Source organism: Cryptomeria japonica, chromosome 8 (genome assembly GCF_030272615.1).
Source record: "Cryptomeria japonica chromosome 8, Sugi_1.0, whole genome shotgun sequence".
NCBI classification, from domain to species: domain Eukaryota; kingdom Viridiplantae; phylum Streptophyta; class Pinopsida; order Cupressales; family Cupressaceae; genus Cryptomeria; species Cryptomeria japonica.
Genome location: NC_081412.1, coordinates 584,603,140 through 584,623,620, shown reverse-complemented (window position 1 = coordinate 584,623,620; position 20,481 = coordinate 584,603,140).

Below are 20,481 nucleotides of genomic sequence, written 5' to 3'. Positions count from 1 at the left end.
TTTTTATAGCACCGGGAGGATTTACTTCTAGTTGATTAACCAAGATAGATTCCTTCATCACATATATCATTAAACTTTCCAATATTTTCATATCTCTTAATATAACATTTACTTAAAAAAAAATTGAAATATGTAAGAGTAGCATGACCAAACCATAACTCATAATGAGCCTTACCAGTATCACCTTTGATATTTACCTAGTTAATATTATATACTACAATACTCATAGCTTCTCTCCAATACACATGCGACACATTTTCTTCAATCATTATGGTTCTAGTAGCTTCTTGAACTATTATATTCTTCCTCTCCACAAAACCATTCTATTGTGGTGTCCTAGGAGCAGATAACTCTCTCTTAACTCCATGCTCTTCACAATATGCATTAAAATAATTGGAAGTGAATTCTCCACCTTTCTCACATCTCAAGCATTTCAGCTTCAGTCTAGTCTCTGTCTTAACCATAGCTTTCAAAATCTCAAACATCTCCCTTAGAAAAGTAACCAACATCATCCATGTATAGTCATCAATTAGCAATATGAAATATGTGTCACCCTGGAAGATTATTACTCTTGAAGGACCACGCATATCAGTATGCACAAGATCCAACAATTCATTAGAATTAACATTTTTCTCTTATATGTAACTCATGTCTACTTCCCTAATTAACATTCCTTACATATTGGATTAGAGGGCTTTATCAACTTAGGCAGATCTCTCATTGCTTGAGTTGAACTTACCTTAACCAAGCCATCAAAATTTAAATGACACATCCTTCTATGGAATAACCAAATTTCATCAATCTAAGCAATAAGGCAACTTTTACCACCAGCATTCAAGTGAAAGATATTACCTTTACTCTTTGTACTTGATGCAATCTCAATTTCAGAGCTACTCAAGATCTTACATTTACCATTCTTGAATTATAAGTTTTATGCCCTTATCAACCATCTGACCAACACTCAAAAGATTAAGCTTTAAACCTTCAACATACAAGACATCATCAGTGTTATGCTTACCATCAAGAGAAATAGAACATCTATGATTAATTACACAAGCTTTGTTATCACCAAATCTTACCACACCACCATCATACTTTTCCATGTTTACAAACTTAGTCTTATAACTCGTCATATATGAGAGAAACCACTGTCAATAATCCATTTATGTTTCTCCTCAACTTTTGGAGCTAGAGATTTCTCCTCATTAATACAGCTTGTAGAATCTATAGTTATCGGATCATCTTCCTTGATAATAATAAACACAAATTTATCTCCATAGTTTCCTTTACCAGACTCATCATCTATCACACCTTCATCAACAACATAATAACACTTCTTCTGATATTTAGGCTTATAAGGCTTAAATGGCTTCTTAGGATTCCTTTCTCTTTCCAGGCACCTTGATGCAAAATATCCTATCTTATTACATGAAAAACATATAAGAGGTAAATTTCCTTCATACTTACCAACACCTTTAGGTAATCTTCTGGCAATAAGTGTTTCAAGATCTTTAAGATCCCTTTCTTAATCTTCCATCTTTTTCATCTCTTTCTCATATCTGGATGCTCTTGTAGAAATTTCTCCCAGATCATATCTCTGCTTCCTAGATACACTAGTTTTTAAGGCAAATTTAGTCTTAGGAAGAGAGTCACCAAACTCACCCAACTCAAAAGCAACAAGCTTTCCAACCAACCTATCTCTTGTCACATTTATCACAATCTCGATCTCATCTATAGTAACAACCTTATGTTTATAAGAAGGATGCAAGGATCTCAAAACTTTAGAAACAACCTTAGATTCTTGAAGAACTCTACCAGCACATCTAATTCCACATATAATCTCATTCACTTTTGCATAAAAGAAATAATATTCTCATCTTCACTCATCTTTAGGTTATCATATTTACCTTTCAATCTCTACAACGTAGTAACTTTCGCATGACTTTCACCTTCCTGCAAGGTCTCCAACCTTACCCAGATCTAATGAGTGGTCCCAAGATCCATCACATTAGTCATTTTAGAATCTGTCAAGGAACTCAACAATTATTCCTTGGCTCTAATATTGTATTATGCTTCCTTTATCTCATGAAAAGTAGTAGGACCATTATGAGGAACATTATAGACATTCTTACTGATCTTCCAGTAATCTTCTCCAATGCATCTCAAATGAACCTACATCTAGCTTTTCTAGAGAGTGTAGTTTGTTCCATCAAATCTTGGATTATCCTTTTTATAGGAAAAGGTTGTCATTTTATATCTCCTCAAGTAGTAAATCTTCTTCTAGAGAATCTATCTTTGATACAAATTGTTGGCAACAATGCATCAAACTAAGAAGGGGGTGATTTAGTTTGCACAAAAAAATTTGCAACTTAAACCACAATTCTAATCTCATAATTAATAGTTAAAGTATAGAACATCACCACATTAATAACACACATAAAACCAATATTTTTGATGTGGAAAACCTAGTTAAGGGAAAAACCATGGTGCGAACCTACTGACAATGAGATATTAGAAGGGGGAATGCACGTGCATTTAGGGACACTTCTTAGAACTTGCTTCTCAAATTACAAAACCCAAAAAGGCTACAACCTTTAGGGAAGTTTCACTACCTTACAAGAAGTCTCACTAACTTACAAAAAAATTTAGATTACATGTAGAGAATCATAAACCGAATAAATAGCATCTCAACATGCCTGAGTACAGTTTTGGTTAAGCACACTATCAATTATGCTCTACAAAACTTCTTCTCACAACTTCACATACTTATCCCTACTACTAAATGATTAATACAATATTCGCACATAGCCATGCTACTCTTAATAACTATTGCATTCATTTATAGAAGACATCAACCTTATTTCAAGGTTAGATCAACATACGCTACATATTATAAAAATAGAATCACACACGCTACAATAATGCATTCAAACCAAAACAATGTCGACTAAGACATAGTATGGACCTAAACAACCACCACAAATATGAAACACCACCAATAATTATGCCTCAATCATCTGCAACACGCTACATCATTGAAATGTTGCATAACATGAAGAACATCACCAGATTAAGAAAATATTCAATAACACGCACAAAAATCAATATGGACCACCAACACACATAGAGAATGATCTATAACATCCATACACATCTTGAATCATGGCAAAACAACTCACCCTAGTAGAAACATCATCATCTTTCCACCAGAGGAGAAAAACATCAACATAACTGACTGCCAAATTGAAAAATTCACTTGCGGATTTCCAAATTATGAAACCACTAAAATTGAGGACACACATAAACATCCAAAACATATTCGACATATCCACAACCAAAGATATTACAATTTTGGAGCACAACACACGGATTCACCAAAACTGCCAATACTGAACAACTGAATAACCAACCATAATACCGGATCTCATAACTCAATCAAATCATCATTCAAACCTATAAAACTTTTGATAAATCAACTAGAGACAAGTATCTCAAAACCCATTAAATCACATCAGCTCATCTGCTACACACAGACTCGACGAACTCAACCAATCTCACTGCAACATAGAAACGCATATTGAATTCACATATGTTGACTTCAATGACAACATATCAGCCAATATCGAATAGGTATTATAGTTTTTTTCAATTGTGGAGGACTTGATATTTGGTAATGGAAATTTGTGAATTGTTGTCATAGTATATAACACTTGGTATTTTTTTTTTATCCTAAGTTTTCCATAATTATCCTTAACCATATTTCATGACAAGAAGATGATGTTCCAACAATATATTTAGTTTCAGTTGAAGATAAAGATGTTGAAGATTATTTTTTTGATGACCTAGAAATGGCCCCTAAACCCAAATTGAAAACATAATTGAAAGTACTTTTTCTGTCATGTATAGAACTAGCACAATCATTATTTTTATACCCAACTAAACCAAACAAATCTATAGGTGCATATCAAATTCCGAAATTACATGTATCTTGAACATATCTTAGAACTCTTTTCATTACACCAAAATTAAACTTACCTACATCTTCCATAAACCTTGACAATAAACTAACATACATGATGTTTGGTCTAGTAGTACTTAAATACATAAGGTTGCCAACTAGACTTCTATGCAATTTTGCATCCAAATTTTTAGAACCATTGCCTTTGGTTAATTTTTCATTCATGTCCAAAGGTGTATTCATGTGCTTGTAATTTTTTGTCCTCAAATTATTTAGCATGTCATTATGATGTAGGGACTTCCGATAGTCATAACTTTTGACTCAGTTGCTCATTTGGGCTAAAATTTGATATGGAGGTCTATTGTGAGGATTTGTTTGGATTGAAAACTGAAACTAGTTTGGCATGGCCTCGGGAAAATAAAAAATTTTGAACCTGATTGCTTCATCTGAGGCCTCAAAAATGGCTTTTACTATTTTTTTTCAAGATTTTCTAAATCTTGCTTTTGTAGTATATTTTTATTTTATGCATGTAATCTCTTAGAGAGTAGACAAGTAGTTTCACTCAAGATAACTCTTAATAATTATAAATTTTCATAGTCATCTGAGTAGATTTAGAAATGACCAAAAATGGTAAAAAATTAATTTTGTGAAAATCTACCAAAAATGGTAATTTTCGGATTGTAGTTAAAAATGGTAATTTTCGGATTGTAGTTAAAAATGGTTTTCCTTTCATTGTAGCAGTAGAGTAGTTGGAGAAATATGGAAGAACTATTCATCCAATCTTGTTTTCTTTTTATCTCTTTTCTTATGAATTTGTTAATGGTGAATTTCTGAGTGTAATTTGGCTGCATCACATTAGCAGATTAACTTTGTGAAATAAAATACCATCATTTAGTTATCTTACCTCTATTCCTAGAAAATAATGTATTAAGCCTAGGTCTATCATTTTAAAATTATTTTTTATGGTAAGTTTGAATTCAGTCATAAACTTTTTATCATTACCTGCATAAATCAAATCATCAATATATATACAAACTATAAGTAGACCAACTATACTTTGAAATTTGACATATAAAGTGGGTTCACTCTCACTTATTTTAAAACCATTTCTTTGAAAGTAATCATCTATTATGCTATACCAAGCTCTAGGTGCTTGTTTGATCCCATAAAATGCTTTTCTTAATCAATAAACTTTATGTTCTTGTCTTCTAATCTGATAACCAAGTGGTTGTCCTACATGCACTTCCTCATTTTGATAACCATTTCAAAAGGTTGATTCAACATCAAACTAATAAAATTTCCACATATATTGGGCTTCTAATGCTACAATATTTATTATTGTGTCTAATATAACAATAGAATAATATGTTTGAGTATAATCAATGTCTGGTTCCTGAGAAAAACCCTTTGTCATTAATTTTTATTTATGTCTTTCAAAGGATTCATCAACTTTATATTTAATTTTGTAAATTTATTTCAACCCAATAACATATTTTTCAATAGAAAGATTAGCCAACTCCCACATTTCATTATTTTCAATGGAAACAATTTCCTTATTTATTTCTTTAATCCACATTTCTTGCTTTTCTACATACTAAAATATTCTTGGTTCAACTTCAACATGAGATACTAAAGAAAAATTTGCATTTGTATCAATACGAGTAGTGCCTTCATAAATTTTCTTAGGACGTTTTACCTTCCTTGGATGACAACTTGAGCTTGAAGAAGTAGATGACAATGATTGTGAGATTGGTGAAGGGACTGTAGTAGGAGTTGTCCTACTACTTAGACCAAGTGAGGAGGTTGGAACATCTAGCTCCAAATCAATAATTATTTTCTTTCCCTTATTTACATTATTATTCTAATGCCAAGATTCATTTTCAACACAAATAACATCTCTACTTTTTTATGCTAGATTTGGATAACAAAATATTGTAAATATAAATTAATTCAACCAAGTTAAACCCCTAGTTTCACAAAGAAATCCAACATAACACCAATGAAGATCCATAAACATGTAAATAAGGAAATTCACTAGATTATTGCATTCACAATCATAGGTTTGACCTCCATTGTCCTCCTATCTCCATTGAGATTGCTTTGTATCGTTGCTCTCAAATTTTATGTGTGCAAAAGAGCTCAATAGAGAATGGATAGAGGGTGTGTATGCAATTGAAGAGATCGTAGGTACTTGCACTTGATTTAGATATGAAATGATGGGAAAATGATCCTCTTTTATAGAGTTCCCTAAAAATGGAGGGCTAGGATTAAGAGGTGGAAGGATAAATGGTCGGCTTAGATTAGAGGGTAGTTATAAGAAATGGTGAAATATTCTAAGAGAGTTGATTAAAGGTGAATTAAGAGATGAATGAAACTTGTCATGGGATGAAAAATATAATTAATAGAAGAGGTGGTACCAATTAATTAAATAAATAAGATATTTATTTAATTTAGGGAAAGGATAATTTAAATAAATAAAATTATTTATTTAATTAGGCTAGGACAATTTTAGGTGTCTACATTTTGCCCAAGCACTTTGAGACAATACAACTTGTCACATTGTTTTAAAGAAAAATAATTCACTGATATTGATGATCGCCCTTTCTAAGGATAAAGGTATTCCCTCTTGATAGATTGGGTGAATAATTTTGCAAAAAATTGAACAATCTCTCAACTAAGAAAAAAAAGGTTGGGATAGACTAAACAAGAGGATATGTAGGTGAAAAAGGCTAAGGACAAGCTAAGAAGGAAGGCTTGGGGGATTACAAAGACCACGAGGGTCACCATGGGCCATTACGGTTACCACACCTATAAATAGGAGCATGAGATGGAGACCACCTCATTTGTATCCATCACTTTCATTTATCAAGGTGTAGAGTGAAGGAGAGCTAGTGAGTAGAGTAGCGGAGCTATGATAGAGAGATTCTATAGATTCAGGTGAGTGTGGAGGGACAAGCAATAAAAGGAGTATAGGGAGTTGGTACGTACATTATTGCTTTCTAAATTTCATGCATTTATGGTGTCATTAATATGTCTAGAAGATAGATTGCTAGAAAAAATAGCAGTAGGAAAAATATTGAACACTTATATAATAGGTTTAAGCGCATATAGGTAAAGTCTTATTGTGTTTATGCATTGTATAACTACGTCTATGTTAGGAAAAATGCATATATGTTGGAAACATTCGTAAGGTCCTTAAAAGTGCGTTTATGTCAAGAAATGGTAAGTATGCATTAAAACTGCATTTTAGCTATGTAAATCTACAATTGTAATTTATTCACGTGTATACGTGAAGCAGTGATGCACATGTGTTTTTTAATGTATTTTTGCAATGCCAAAGTGTGGTTTTGTATTTGTAGCGCATATATGATAAATATATAACATGTATAATTATTTCAATTTATGTATATGTACACATGTATATGCATGTATATGTGCACATTTATACATATACATATGTATATACACCTGTATACATATACATATACATATACATGTCTATAATGTATATGTAAATACACACACACACACATACAGAAACATATATAATGACATTAGTTAAAAAATGTTGAATTTAAATGAAACCCTTGTTGCCATATAGATAATTATTTTACTCTAGCTTGAGTATAATGTAACACTCAATGTCATATAGATAATTTTTTCAGTGTATGTATATGTATACATATATATGTACACATGCATATATATATATATATATATATATATATATATATATATATATATAAATATATATTTATATTTACCTATATACATATACATAGACATGTGTATACATATGTAAACATGTGTACACGAAGAGTTGTGGATAGGGGTTTGCCTCAGTCAAACCTTGGTTCACGAATGAACCTTGAAAGAAAGTAATTACAAATGCTTAAATGTAAATGATGGAAATATATACCTTGTAGATCTATAATTTGTTGATGATGAATGCTTTTCTTCTTGAATGTAATCATAAGTGTTTGCATGAAATGACATGTAACATGACAAAACCCTAACACACACATATGCTTGCAAATAAATGTTGTCATGTTGCTCCAATGGATGAATGAAGAAGACACATGAAGAAGAAGACTTGATGGATGCTTGAAGACTTGAATGCTTGATCAGGACCTTTCACTTGAATTTTGCCTATCATGTATTTTTTGAGTTTCCTATATATGTAAATGAGAGGACCAACTCCCCTTTTGTACATGCCTCAGAAGATTAATTCATCTTACCAAAGGCCGACATCGGGGGGGATTTGGAATCCCAAAATGCAGATAGGACCAAACGGACCTATCTTGGGGCCACCCTAAGAGGGGGGGACAAGGGTACCACACCCATTTCCTAGGGGGACAGGGATTCCACGCCCCTATCCGAAGGGGAATAGGTGCACTATGCCCCTGTCTTGCCCTATCTTGGGGTCTGAACAGGGTCCTGAGGCCATCTTAGGGCTTAAATAAGGAGAGGTTCAAGGGTGAAGGTGTAGAAAGGGGTCTCAGTTGGATAAGAAGATACCATTGCCAATTTGAGGGCCTCAAATATGGTTAAAATTGCAAGGGTCGCAATTTCATGACACTATATTTAGCCCCCACTTTAGCAAGTGTATGGCTTACGCCAATAATGTCGGTAAAGTAGAAGAAGGAGAGAGATAAAGATGAGAGATGCAGAGAAATACCACAAGGAGTATAAGACACCACCAATCTTGAGGAACAAAGCCCTCAATCTTAGGATCTTAACTCACTCAAACATATGCAAGAGCACGCAAAACAAAAATGACAAGACAAAAAACAAAAGAAAAAGAACGAAAGACACACTAGATGAACAAAACAAAAGACAACACATCAACTAGCTATAGAGACCTCAGTACATATGTCTCAAACAACTAATTGAAACACAAAGACAAATGCAATCATGTAAACACCAATAATTACATAGAAGAGAAAAGCTAACATCATCCATGAATAATCAATAGTAAAACTATGGGTTCATGAGAGGAAGGAAAGAGAGGAAATGAATACACACTCTAGTGATTCATGAGAAGAAAGGTGAACAAGAGGAAAACATGGACATCTCTCCCCTAGAATTAGGTGATCCATGGAGAAAAAGGACATGGAAAACTAGCCCATAGAGTCTGTCTAGGTGATCCATGTAAGGGAGTAGAGTGAGAACACTGTTAGTTCCACTCAACCTCATCTGCGTGTATGCAAGTGAGGTTTGAAGTGCCTCACATGAGTCTATTCCTGAGTACGCTACAACCTATATAAGATGTATAGTACAAATGTCAAGAAAGTTGTGACATCTCTCTCGAAGAGTCTCTTCTCTGGTTCCAAGAGAATATTGACATCATCTTGCTCTAAGAGTCTGTGCTCTGGTTTTGAGAATGAAGATTTTGTGCTCTGATTCTGAAAATGACCCATTGTACAAGGAAAAAGTTATGACATCTCACTCTAAGAGTTTGTGCTCTAGTTTCGAGAATAAGCCACTGTACAAGAGAAAAGTGACAACATCTTTCTCCAAGAGGCTGCTCTGTGGTTCCAAGAATGTCCCACTGTATAATGCATGAGAGAAGTATAGTACAAAGGAGTGGTGTGGGTGCCCCCCCTTAAGATGTCAACATAGGTTGATGTTGATATCATATGGAAAATAGAGCAAGGATACCTACCTTCATCAAAAAGGAGATATCTGTTATGAAACAATTTCATAAATCCAAGAAAGAGAGGGAATACTCTTCAAGCATGGATAAGATAGTTGAAAAAGAGATATCTTGTTGTAAGTGTAAAGGAAATCCTTGGAGGAGAAGAGATCTTTGCTCAAAATACATCTACCTCCAAGAGGATTTTTCTTAGACAAATATAACATCTTCTAGAATGAAGCACATAAGAGAACAAGAATTCAATCCTTCCTCCTATCGCTAGGTGAAAGGGATTCTTGATGAAGGATGACTCACTTTTAACCCAATAGAGATGGGTGAATTTATTATTGATGTACATTACCAAGTGTGAAAGAGATTGTAGTCAAGGACTTACACCTCTTATATAAGAGACAACCCTTGAGTGAACAACAACAACTCCACACAAGGAATGACATCAAGTAATAAAACTCACACCATCCACAACATAGGAAAGAGTGGATCCTTAGAAAAGAGAGAGAGAGAGAGAGAGATCATTTCCCCCAAGTGTAGGACGATGATAATAGTTAAACAGCTTCTAGAGAGAGTTTACTCAGAAGATACGTACCATTTCAAGAAAGGAATATATGCTAACCAAGGAATAGACATGTGCTCACATGAAGGATAACTCCATTCAAGAAAGGACATCAGGTTATGAATAACACAAAAGAAGAGGTAATTTTCAAAGAGAGAGAAAGAAAAATGATTCACAAAAGTTCTCTAAGGATAGATTGTTCATAATAGACATACCATTTCAACCAAGGAGAAGATCTCATTCATGGAACAAACATGCACCCACATAAAGGAATACTACATGCAAGAAAGGACATCAAGTTTATGAATAATGTACTCCATAAAGAAAATAGTGAAACCTTAGAAAGAGAAAAAGGAATATTCTTGCCCTCTAGGCATAGAGGCAAGAATAAATAGACAATTATGTTTCTCACTAAGTATGATTGCACCTAAAATTGTATCACCTTGAATTACAAGGAGCCTCGAATAGGTACGATGACTATGTCACATAGTGAGGAGAAACATAATAGGAACTTGAATGTTATTTTAAATGACCATGATGAATACTCCATTCATTGTAAGATGTTATTTTTAACATGTCGGAATCAATGTAATGTTGTATTTGTGTTTTCAAATCTTAACACTCATGAGTAGAATGGCCATGGATTTGGTGATATCTACAAAAAGAAGTTTGAGAATGTTGTTTATATTTTCTTCTTCATTTAGGACAAAGAGGAGATATTAAGTTGGAATTTATAAGATTGGTCAACACATTTTCTTGTTGTAACTTAAAATTAGAATGTGAAGGTGTGGATTTACAAGACAATGGAGAAGATGTAGACAAAGGAAAGTGTGATTTCTCATGACTTTGTCACTAACATTCAAACATTTGTCCATTGCATGTATGTTCAAAAGAGGGTTCACTCATAGGGGGAATTGGATTGAAGTTTAAAGAGGCCCAATCAAATTTAAGAGAAAAATTTAGAATATGAAATTCAGGCATCTTAGACTTTCTAAAAAAGGTAGGAGTAAAATCTAAGGACCCCCAATCATCCTCTAAGAGTTCTTCTTTAGGAACTTCTTTGGTAGGAGATGGTGTATTTGAGTGAATTGAAGAGAGGATTGTAGGAAATAAGAAAGAATATGATTCTTCACTTATGTTCTCATCAACTACCTCATTAGTATATGTGTAAGGCACATCATGATAATCAGGAAGAATTTTTGGTTTCCTAAGAAAAGAAATGGAATTAGTTTGATTTTTGTTAGGCTCTTGATTTTTAGGATAGAGAGCATTATGATGAGAAATAATATCACCCTCTTTCTCTAAGGTATATTTATGTCAAGACACTCATTAGGAAAAGGACTATCATATCCAATTAATGCTTCATCTTTAGAGGGAAGATCGTGAAAACAAGGTATGGTATCACTAGGATAGGTAGCCATAATATCACCCTCTTGCACCATATAATCCTTATGAGGGAGGTACTTTTTAGGAGAAGAAGGAATAAAATTCTCCAAAGATTCATTTTTAGGAGGGATATCTTTGAAAGAAGTGTCCATAATCCCCTTTTGCACCAATGTGCCATCATTAATGAGATCAATTTTGGGAGAGGGTAAATCATCGGTATGAGTGAAAGGGAACATCATGAACATCTTTAACGTAACTTGAAATTGAATTATCAAAATAAGATAAGAACTCATATGCACTTATGATCAAACAAAAAACTCATACGTCATTTAACCATGATAATGTGAACCCCATACATGCATTGAAAATTGAATAAAGGAGGGAAAATGGAATTTGAATTGCAAATGTGAAATTTGAATTTGAAATTTGAAACTTGGAAAATAATTGAATAATTCAAAATTATAGGAAATGTGATTATTAAATTAAATCAACAAGTTGATTGAAAGAATAATAATGCAACCTCTGAGGAAATTGAAATTTAAAAATTAGGATTATGTAAAAAAATAACCTCTTCATTTTAAAATTTAAAATTATCCAAAAGAGATTAAAATTGGGGCCTATTGAAAAACCTCATTATTTAAAAAATTAAAAGTTGTTTAATTGAAAATTTATAATTTAAAATTAAGGTTGTTCTTAATTAACCACTTAATTTTAAACTATATGTTGAAAATTGAAATGTTGAAAGTGGAGATTGTTTTTTAATTTTAGAGGGATAATTTTTTTACAAAATCAGCCAATTTTATGTATTTAAGCAAAAGAATATAGTCATAGTAGTCTCCTAAATTTTTTAGAAAAATGATAGGGACCATGTTGAAAGTGCACATGATCCTCCCAGCTTTTTCAAAAATTTTCAAGGATGAAAGCTACAATGATTTGAGAGCTAACCCAAAAAAATGATTGATTTTATGATCTCTAGATAGGTGAAATTAAGGTGTGAATGTCAAAATAGAACCCTATTAGGGTTCTGAGAAAAATCAGGAATTGAATTGCAAATTTGAAAAAGGTCACACCTAATGGATAATGGGCACCTAAGATAATGTTTATAAAACTGAAATTATGGGAAAATGATTGAGATTTGCACAAAATCTAATTAATTTTGAAAATTAGGGTTTTAGGACCTAACAACTTAATTTTTAAATTTTGAATTTTGGGAAAAGGAGGGAAATTGAAATTTTGGATTTTAGGCAAGAAGACAAGTCTGACAACAATGATAAATCTAAAAATTGAAGTACGATCCAAGTTTTGCACAAATTCAATTTCAAATCTAGATTTTTTTGTAAATTGGAAGAAAATCAAACAGTCAATTTTGAATTTGCTTTCGACCATAAGAGGTTTAAAAATTGATAAAATTAGCCAATTTCCTGGATTTAAGTAGAAAAATACAGTCAATTTCGTCTCCTAAAATTTTGGGAAAAAACCTAGGGACTGTGTTGAAAGTGCACACACTCCAACCAACTTTTTTTGAAATTTTCAGGGATGATAGATATTATAATTTTATTGCACAATCCAGAAAAAAAGTTGATTTGGAGATGTCTAGATCGGTCAAATTGGTAGAAAAAAGTTGATTTGGAGATGTCTAGATCGGCCAAATTGGTAGTCAAAGGTCGAAAATAGGAGATTCTTAAAAATTAGGGCTTTATTGTTTAACCACTTAATTTTCAAAATGAAAAGACAAATTTGAATTGCAATTTTGAAATAGAAATTAGATCTAAAGCAAGCAACCAAAATGCTACACTTCACAAGCTCAATTTCCTCAAAATGGAAAATTAGGGTTTTTATGCAATTAACCTCTAAATCTTTCAAAAAGATCAAACTTGGAAATGAAAATTTGAAATTCAAATTGCAATTATTCAGATTTAAAAATAAGAAATCATAATTAAAGATGTAGGATGTTGGGTTCATAAAAATGTAAAGTGGAAAATTGAACCCTAGTGATTCCCCACCTAGGAGAGAGAAAGGAAATCACTAGGATGATTTTCACTTGGGAGATACTCTACATTAAAAAAAGGGGTTGACTCCACTAGATACAAATCCAAAGGAAACAAGGATGTGAATTCTAAGTGGATTGCAAGTGTTGGAATGTAATTTGTCCTCTTTTGTAAGTAGAAGAGTTGACTTGTTGAAAAGAGAGATAAAATTAGTGAAATGAAGAGCTACCAGTTTGAGATCACGTTGTAACTTCAGATATGAGGTTTTTAGACTGATATGGATCTGCCCTGCAAATTTGGAGAAAAATCACTAGCACCGTTTTGAAAGTGCACACGGCCCTCCAAAAAATCTACGAAACGAAAATGATTTTTCTGTCTCTACAAATGAAGCCCAGAACTACAATTATAGTTGTGCACCTGCAACCTACACACGTAAAAGAAAGGAAGAAGGGTTGTGAATAGGGGTTTGCCTCAGTCAAACCCCAGTTGATGAATCAACCTTTAAAGAAAGTAATTACAAATGCTTAAATGTAAATAATGGAAATGTATACCTTTTACATCTGTAATTTGTTGATGATGATTGCTTTGCTTCTTGAATGTAATCAAAAGTGTTTGCATGAAATGACATGTATCATGACAAAACCCTAACACACATATGCTTGGAAATGAATGTTGTAATGTTGCTCCAATGGATGAATCAAGAAGACACGTGAAGAAGAAGACTTGATGGATGCTTGAACACTTCAATGCTTGATGAAGACCTTTCACTTGAATTTTTCCTATTGCGTATTTCCTATATATGCAAATGAGAGGACCAACATCCCTTTTATGCATGCATCAGAAGATTAATTCATCTCAAAAAGGCCAACATCAGGGGGATTTGGAATCCCAAAATGTAGATAGGACGTGAGGGACCTATCTTGGTTCCTCCCTAAGAGGCGGGAGAAGGGCTTCATGCCCCTGTCCTAGGGGGATAGGGCCATGGTGACAAGGGAACCATGCCCTTGTCCGAGGTGGATAAGGGTGCCATGCCCATGTCCTAGGGGGGACAGGGGTGCCACACCCCTATCCTGCCCTATCTTAGGGTCTGGACAGGATCCTAAGGCCATCTCAGGGCTTAAACAAGGAGAGGTTCAAGGGTGAAGGTGCTTTAACGGGTCTCGTTTGGAGAAGAAGATATCTTCACCAAGGTGAGGGCATCAAATATGGTTAAAATTGCAAGGGTCACGATTTAATGACACTACAAAACCTTACATGAAATCATATCATTGATGCAAATTTGACAAAATAGGTGTAATGAATTTCACATTATAAATGGAGACAATGATAGGTTTAGATGCTAAGTTAAAAATGGCAACAGTAATAGTGTACCCATTAAATTTCTTGTTTAAAATTTAGGGGTTTCAAATAAAAGAAAACAATAATCATTCTTGCATTTTGTGTAATTATTTTCATATTATATAGTGAGAGAGATTATTGAAATTAACCGTTCAATGCCATAACAATATACCCATTAAATTTCATGATAAAATTTAGGGGGTTTTGAATAAAAGTAGACAATAATTTATCTTTATGCATTCTATGTAATTTTTTTTACATTATAAAGTGAGAGATTATTGAAATGAAATACTTAATGCTATAGAGAGAAAAGGTTAAAAAAAAGCAAAATGCGGGTATGAAGGAGCAAAAATCCATCATTGAACATTCAAATTGTTAGCAGGAAGGATGTGTGGGTGTTACCTAGGCAGAGGCAGTGAATATTTCCAATGGAGGTGGTGAGGAAGGCATGCTTGTCACAAAGATCATCGTGGGAAGAAAGAAGTAACGAAAATAATCCCCAAAACAAATCAAAAGAGGTGTTTTTACCTGGCTTAGTGATTATCTATAATGTGTGTCAGCCTAGCTATATATGTGGTCGATGGTGGACATAAAAGTGTGTGTGTAAAATTAATTGGCCACAAGCTGATAACATTAAAGTGAAAAATGTGAGTGGGCCCATACGGATAAATTCTTAGAATTAGGAGTTATTTAAATTAAAATTAGATGTTATTTAATTTTATAATTGAATATTTTTAATATTTATATTGGTGGTCTCCCAAACCACTATTTGCATAATTATCATTATGTATCAGGTAACACTTTGAAATGACCACTTTTTGACCCTTTCGCGCATAATAACTTCCACAATGTGCATCATTACTACCCAGAAGCTAGAACCTTAGCTATAAGCTATTAAGTCACATATGGAGACAACCAAACAAATCATCAAAATCGGATGTACCATTTAGGATCTCTAGGTATGTAGAGTTAGTTATATATACTATCGGTATGCTTCCCCTATAGGTAGAATTAGATAAACTAAATCATGGATTTTAGCTTGAATGTTGGATTGAAGCTCTACTAGGGGAGAGGACCCAGTATTTGAGTAGGTATGAATATTTGTGAGGGTTGTTGATACTTTTTAATCCAGTAATACTCCAAATGTAGTCTATTGTTAGATCCATAAGATATCAATTTTTTTGTGTTTATATTTTAATAATCACAATGCATTAAATAATTTTGAATCAATATTGCATATATCATTGATTTAGTAATTTTCATGCAGCTATTAAACAAGGGGAATTCAATAGATATATTTCATACTAAACAAAATCAAAGAGCATTCCTAATAACTCAACACACTTTTGATTTGAGATAACAAATAATTATAAAATATTATATTCAGATTTGTATAATTTTATAAGACAAACTGTCAAATCCGAAATTTATAGTTTCCCAACCTATAAGACAAAATAGCCCCATCATTGATTTAAACTTGCTCAACTTGTAAGGCAAAATATTCCTATCACTGATATACAATTGCTCAACTTCGTGAACTCTAATAGGGAACTTCTAAATTTATATGTTCAAATTTTAGATTGCAACCACCAAACTTTGAGTACCTGCATCATAAATATAGCAATTGTGAGGCTCTCCATGCAATTCAAAACAAACAATTACTTGAACAAATTTCAAATTTATCTCCCACGAATCCACCTCATATACTCAACCAATAGAAATGCAAAATTCCATACCCATGGATCAAGCAAGATCAAAAAAGTATCCATAGATTAAATAATATTTTAAAAAAGGAGGGGAAAATGTTTTATTAATATAGAATATAGTGAAGGATAATTTTAACAATTACATTCTCCCTTCACATAGTAGCAAAACATTTGCATTCATACTTTGTACAATAATACATTCACATTCCCACTTTCATAAATTACTTATTGTTGTGCATCAATAAATTACTTCTTGTTGCAGAGAATATCAAGTTAACTTTATGCTTATGATATTTGACTCTGTGTGGTCATAAATTCTACGTATTTCATTTTCATTGTTCTTTATACATGTTAGTCGACTTTTGTGCTTATAATATCTTTCAGGTATTTTCTTTTCACTCTTGTTTATACATGTTAGCTTAACAATGTGAAGTATGTTGGTTGCCAAATCAATAGATTCCAAGTCCTAGAGAAATTGCCACTAACTCATCAAGAGACTCAGAATAGGATTTGCCCAATAAAAGAGATTCAGTCACAAAACTGAAATCTCCTACACTTTTGGCTCTATGAGAGCAAGGTGGGTCAACCTAATGTAATATCCAAACACCTTTCAGTTTACTACACATAACACATTACAAAATACAACAGATCATCCCAATAAAAAGATACTAAGGAAGATGGATAAATTCCTAGTTTTGGCTATAACCTTAGTCTATGAGCATTTATGCACTCATTGAGCTTGGGTTTTTACACTAATCCTACTCCCAATGCAACAAGTAAAAGAGATTTTGATAAATGAATGATTTTAAAAATTGGGTACAAATCCCATGACCAATGCCTTTTAGGGCAGCAGAGTCAACCTTCAACAAGTAAAAATTGAACTCAACTAGTGTGACCATACATAACTAGCTAGTTCATAGCATCGATGCATGACATTAACACCCTTCATCCAAACTTTCCTACAATCATACTTTAAAACTTTGCATATACATAACACCATTCCTCATTCTATCATAAGCATTTTAATCTCTTCCTTGAAGAGAAGCTAAAGATAAAATAACACTAGACTTGTTGGGACAAAGCAAAGGATGCTTTATCTTTTATTTCATAAAATGAGAATAATACATAAAGGAGACATCTTAGAAAAAATCATAAGAATTGCTAGCACACTGGATATAGACTATTTGAAAGCAAAAAGATTACATGTTGAAAGAGAAAAATTCAAACTAGTCTAAACTCAGAACCGTGCATGGAAGTCTTTCTTCCAGCAGTTACAAAAGTTACATCTAGAATTATTCAAACCGAAAAGAAAAAGAAACATATACACCAAAGAGAAGACCTAAAAGAAAACCTTTAAATAATCTTTGAAAAAGATGTCTTCATCCATCCTTGAATCTTGCAATCTGAAAATCAACTCTATTCTCTCAAAAATTGCCTTAAAATGTGCACATCCGATCCTCCTAGAGACCCGTCAAAAATCTGAAAATAATGCCACTATAGAAACTTGTCAATTCACTTGTTTTCCCATTATCCAAAAATTTCTATATTTGCACCTCTAACAGCAGAAGCTGACTTTTGCAGCTCTACCTGAAAACTGAAAATTCCCCTTGTGGTGAAAAAGACCTCTCAACTTTTCCTTTGCATCCTCTCTTTGTGGATCAAAAATAGACAATTTTCATCTCAGCTGAAATGACCTGTCACCTTTTGTCCAATCTCACCACAACACATTTCCCTTGATTTGCTTAAAGATAAAAAATTCATTTTACATCGAATGGCATTTGATATGGTGAAAAAATAAATCCCACTTTGAGAGTGAGAATTTTTTACCCTTCCCCTTGTCTCTTATACTCAAAATTTTATACCTCACATAACCCAGTTTGAGAATAATATTTTCAAAATATTTTATGATAAAATGTGTTCCCCTTGGCTTCGTGTTGTATTCAAAATACTGTGTTTGGTCTTTAGGGTTTGAAATATTGGTTCACTTCTTTGCCCTATAATTCCTCACAGCACAAAAACCAACCTATTCGCTGACTGTTACCGCCCCTTGAACCCGTGCCATGTCTTGATCAAATTCCCTCATTTATAGTTAGCAAACACAATAAGTACATTTAGCAAATACAGGAAACTCGGTGTTGACAAATCCCTCCCTGCACAGTGCCATCGGATACCTTGCATTGATTTAAATTGACCCTTTGATTTCCAAAATAGTACTGGCGTCACCATTTGCTGCTCCAAAATCTATTAATAAGAAGTCATCATTACTTTCGTCGATTCAAATTTTAAACTTCTTTTTGTGAGTGTTTGCACCAGTAGACGCCACTCTCCTCATATCACCATTCATCTCTGCCCATGTTGGAACCGGGTCTTTCAGTAAGAAGCAGTGCATAAATAACCAAGTTACCGCCATTTTCACCCTTTTGACGCTTCGAAATTCCTATATCTACTCATACTTACACTTTCTCTGTGCCTTTCGAACGATCTATCACTGAGTTTTTTCAATCAACTCAGAGAGATCAGGGGAGCTTGGTAACACATTCTTCTCGGATTCGCTGCCCCACAGTTTGCACCTTCAGTGTTTTACTCCAACCTCCATAATTTTCAACACTACCATGTGACTCATTTTACCTGACCTCTATCATGGGATTTATTTTATGCACGATGAATTTGGATCAGGGCCCTATGCAACTTATTAGCTTCAACGCCCGCATACCACATAGAATCATCATCTACAAATATGACCGAAGTCATATCACTCCTTGCACCCACACAGCGATCTTCACTCTTACACAACCTTATCTCTAGCGGTGCCCTCCATGCTACGTTATGTACCCAGTATCAAAGCATCAAAACAAACTAGAGGTTGAAAGTTCATGCATTCTACTGAATCTCCTTTCTATTTGCCTTAATTTTATCACCCTATCTCTTCTCGCGGGCTAGCGGGGTGTTCTCCCTTTCTACCTGCGTTGCCTCATTTTACTTATCCTGCACGCTTGTCAAACTGCTCCTCTCTCCATCGCGGGGTGGCAAAGAGATCGAGCTCCTCCACCCCCGCTATCCCAGACTCTTTTTCCTTTGCCTTCAAAGTCGCGTGGGGTAGCAGGAAGGATTACTTCCCACCTCGTGAAACCCTTTTGCGTATGTTTGCCTCATGTGGGATAGGAAACCCTTTTAAAAGAAATATGTTGCTTATGGGCCCACCACCAGAATTTCAGCCTTTTACAATGGTGGCAAAATTCTACGAATCTTTGGATTTAAATCGCTAATGAATGATTTAAACATAACTTGCCACACTCCCATCATTTGAAATAATATAGTCAGTTTTTTCCTTTCATCGCCAAATATTTAAATCAGCTCGATGGTTTAAAAAACGACTATTTCTTTGTCCTTCAAATAGAGTTGGATAGAATATTATTTAAAACAAAGTTTAAATAACATATATATACTCCTCCCAATAAGGCTTAATTGGTTTTGTCGGGTCCTGGTGATGCTCCGATATTTGAACTGTATGCAACATGAGCTTGAGAAATTAATCGAGCAAGAATTTGACTTGACATTCAGCTTCTTTGAAATTTTACCAAAACAAGCCGAATAGCCCCCGAAACCAGCTTTAAAAACTGATCAAAACACCTGATTAGGGCTTGTAGATTGGCACACTGATAAAATGTAGTACAAAGAATGTAGGGCATCAAACAGACTCCAGAAATGATACCAGAGGCAAAAGTTATTAATCTGCAAAGTCGCCTATGTAGGCTTATCTAAACCTGAGCTCGTTAAATCAACAGGAGAGCCACTCAAAACTAGATCTGCAAAAATATCAGACCACCACCTCATGCGTTGCCACTTGGCACGTTGGCACATCAATATACCCCAAATAGGTGTGCAAGAGGGTTAGAACT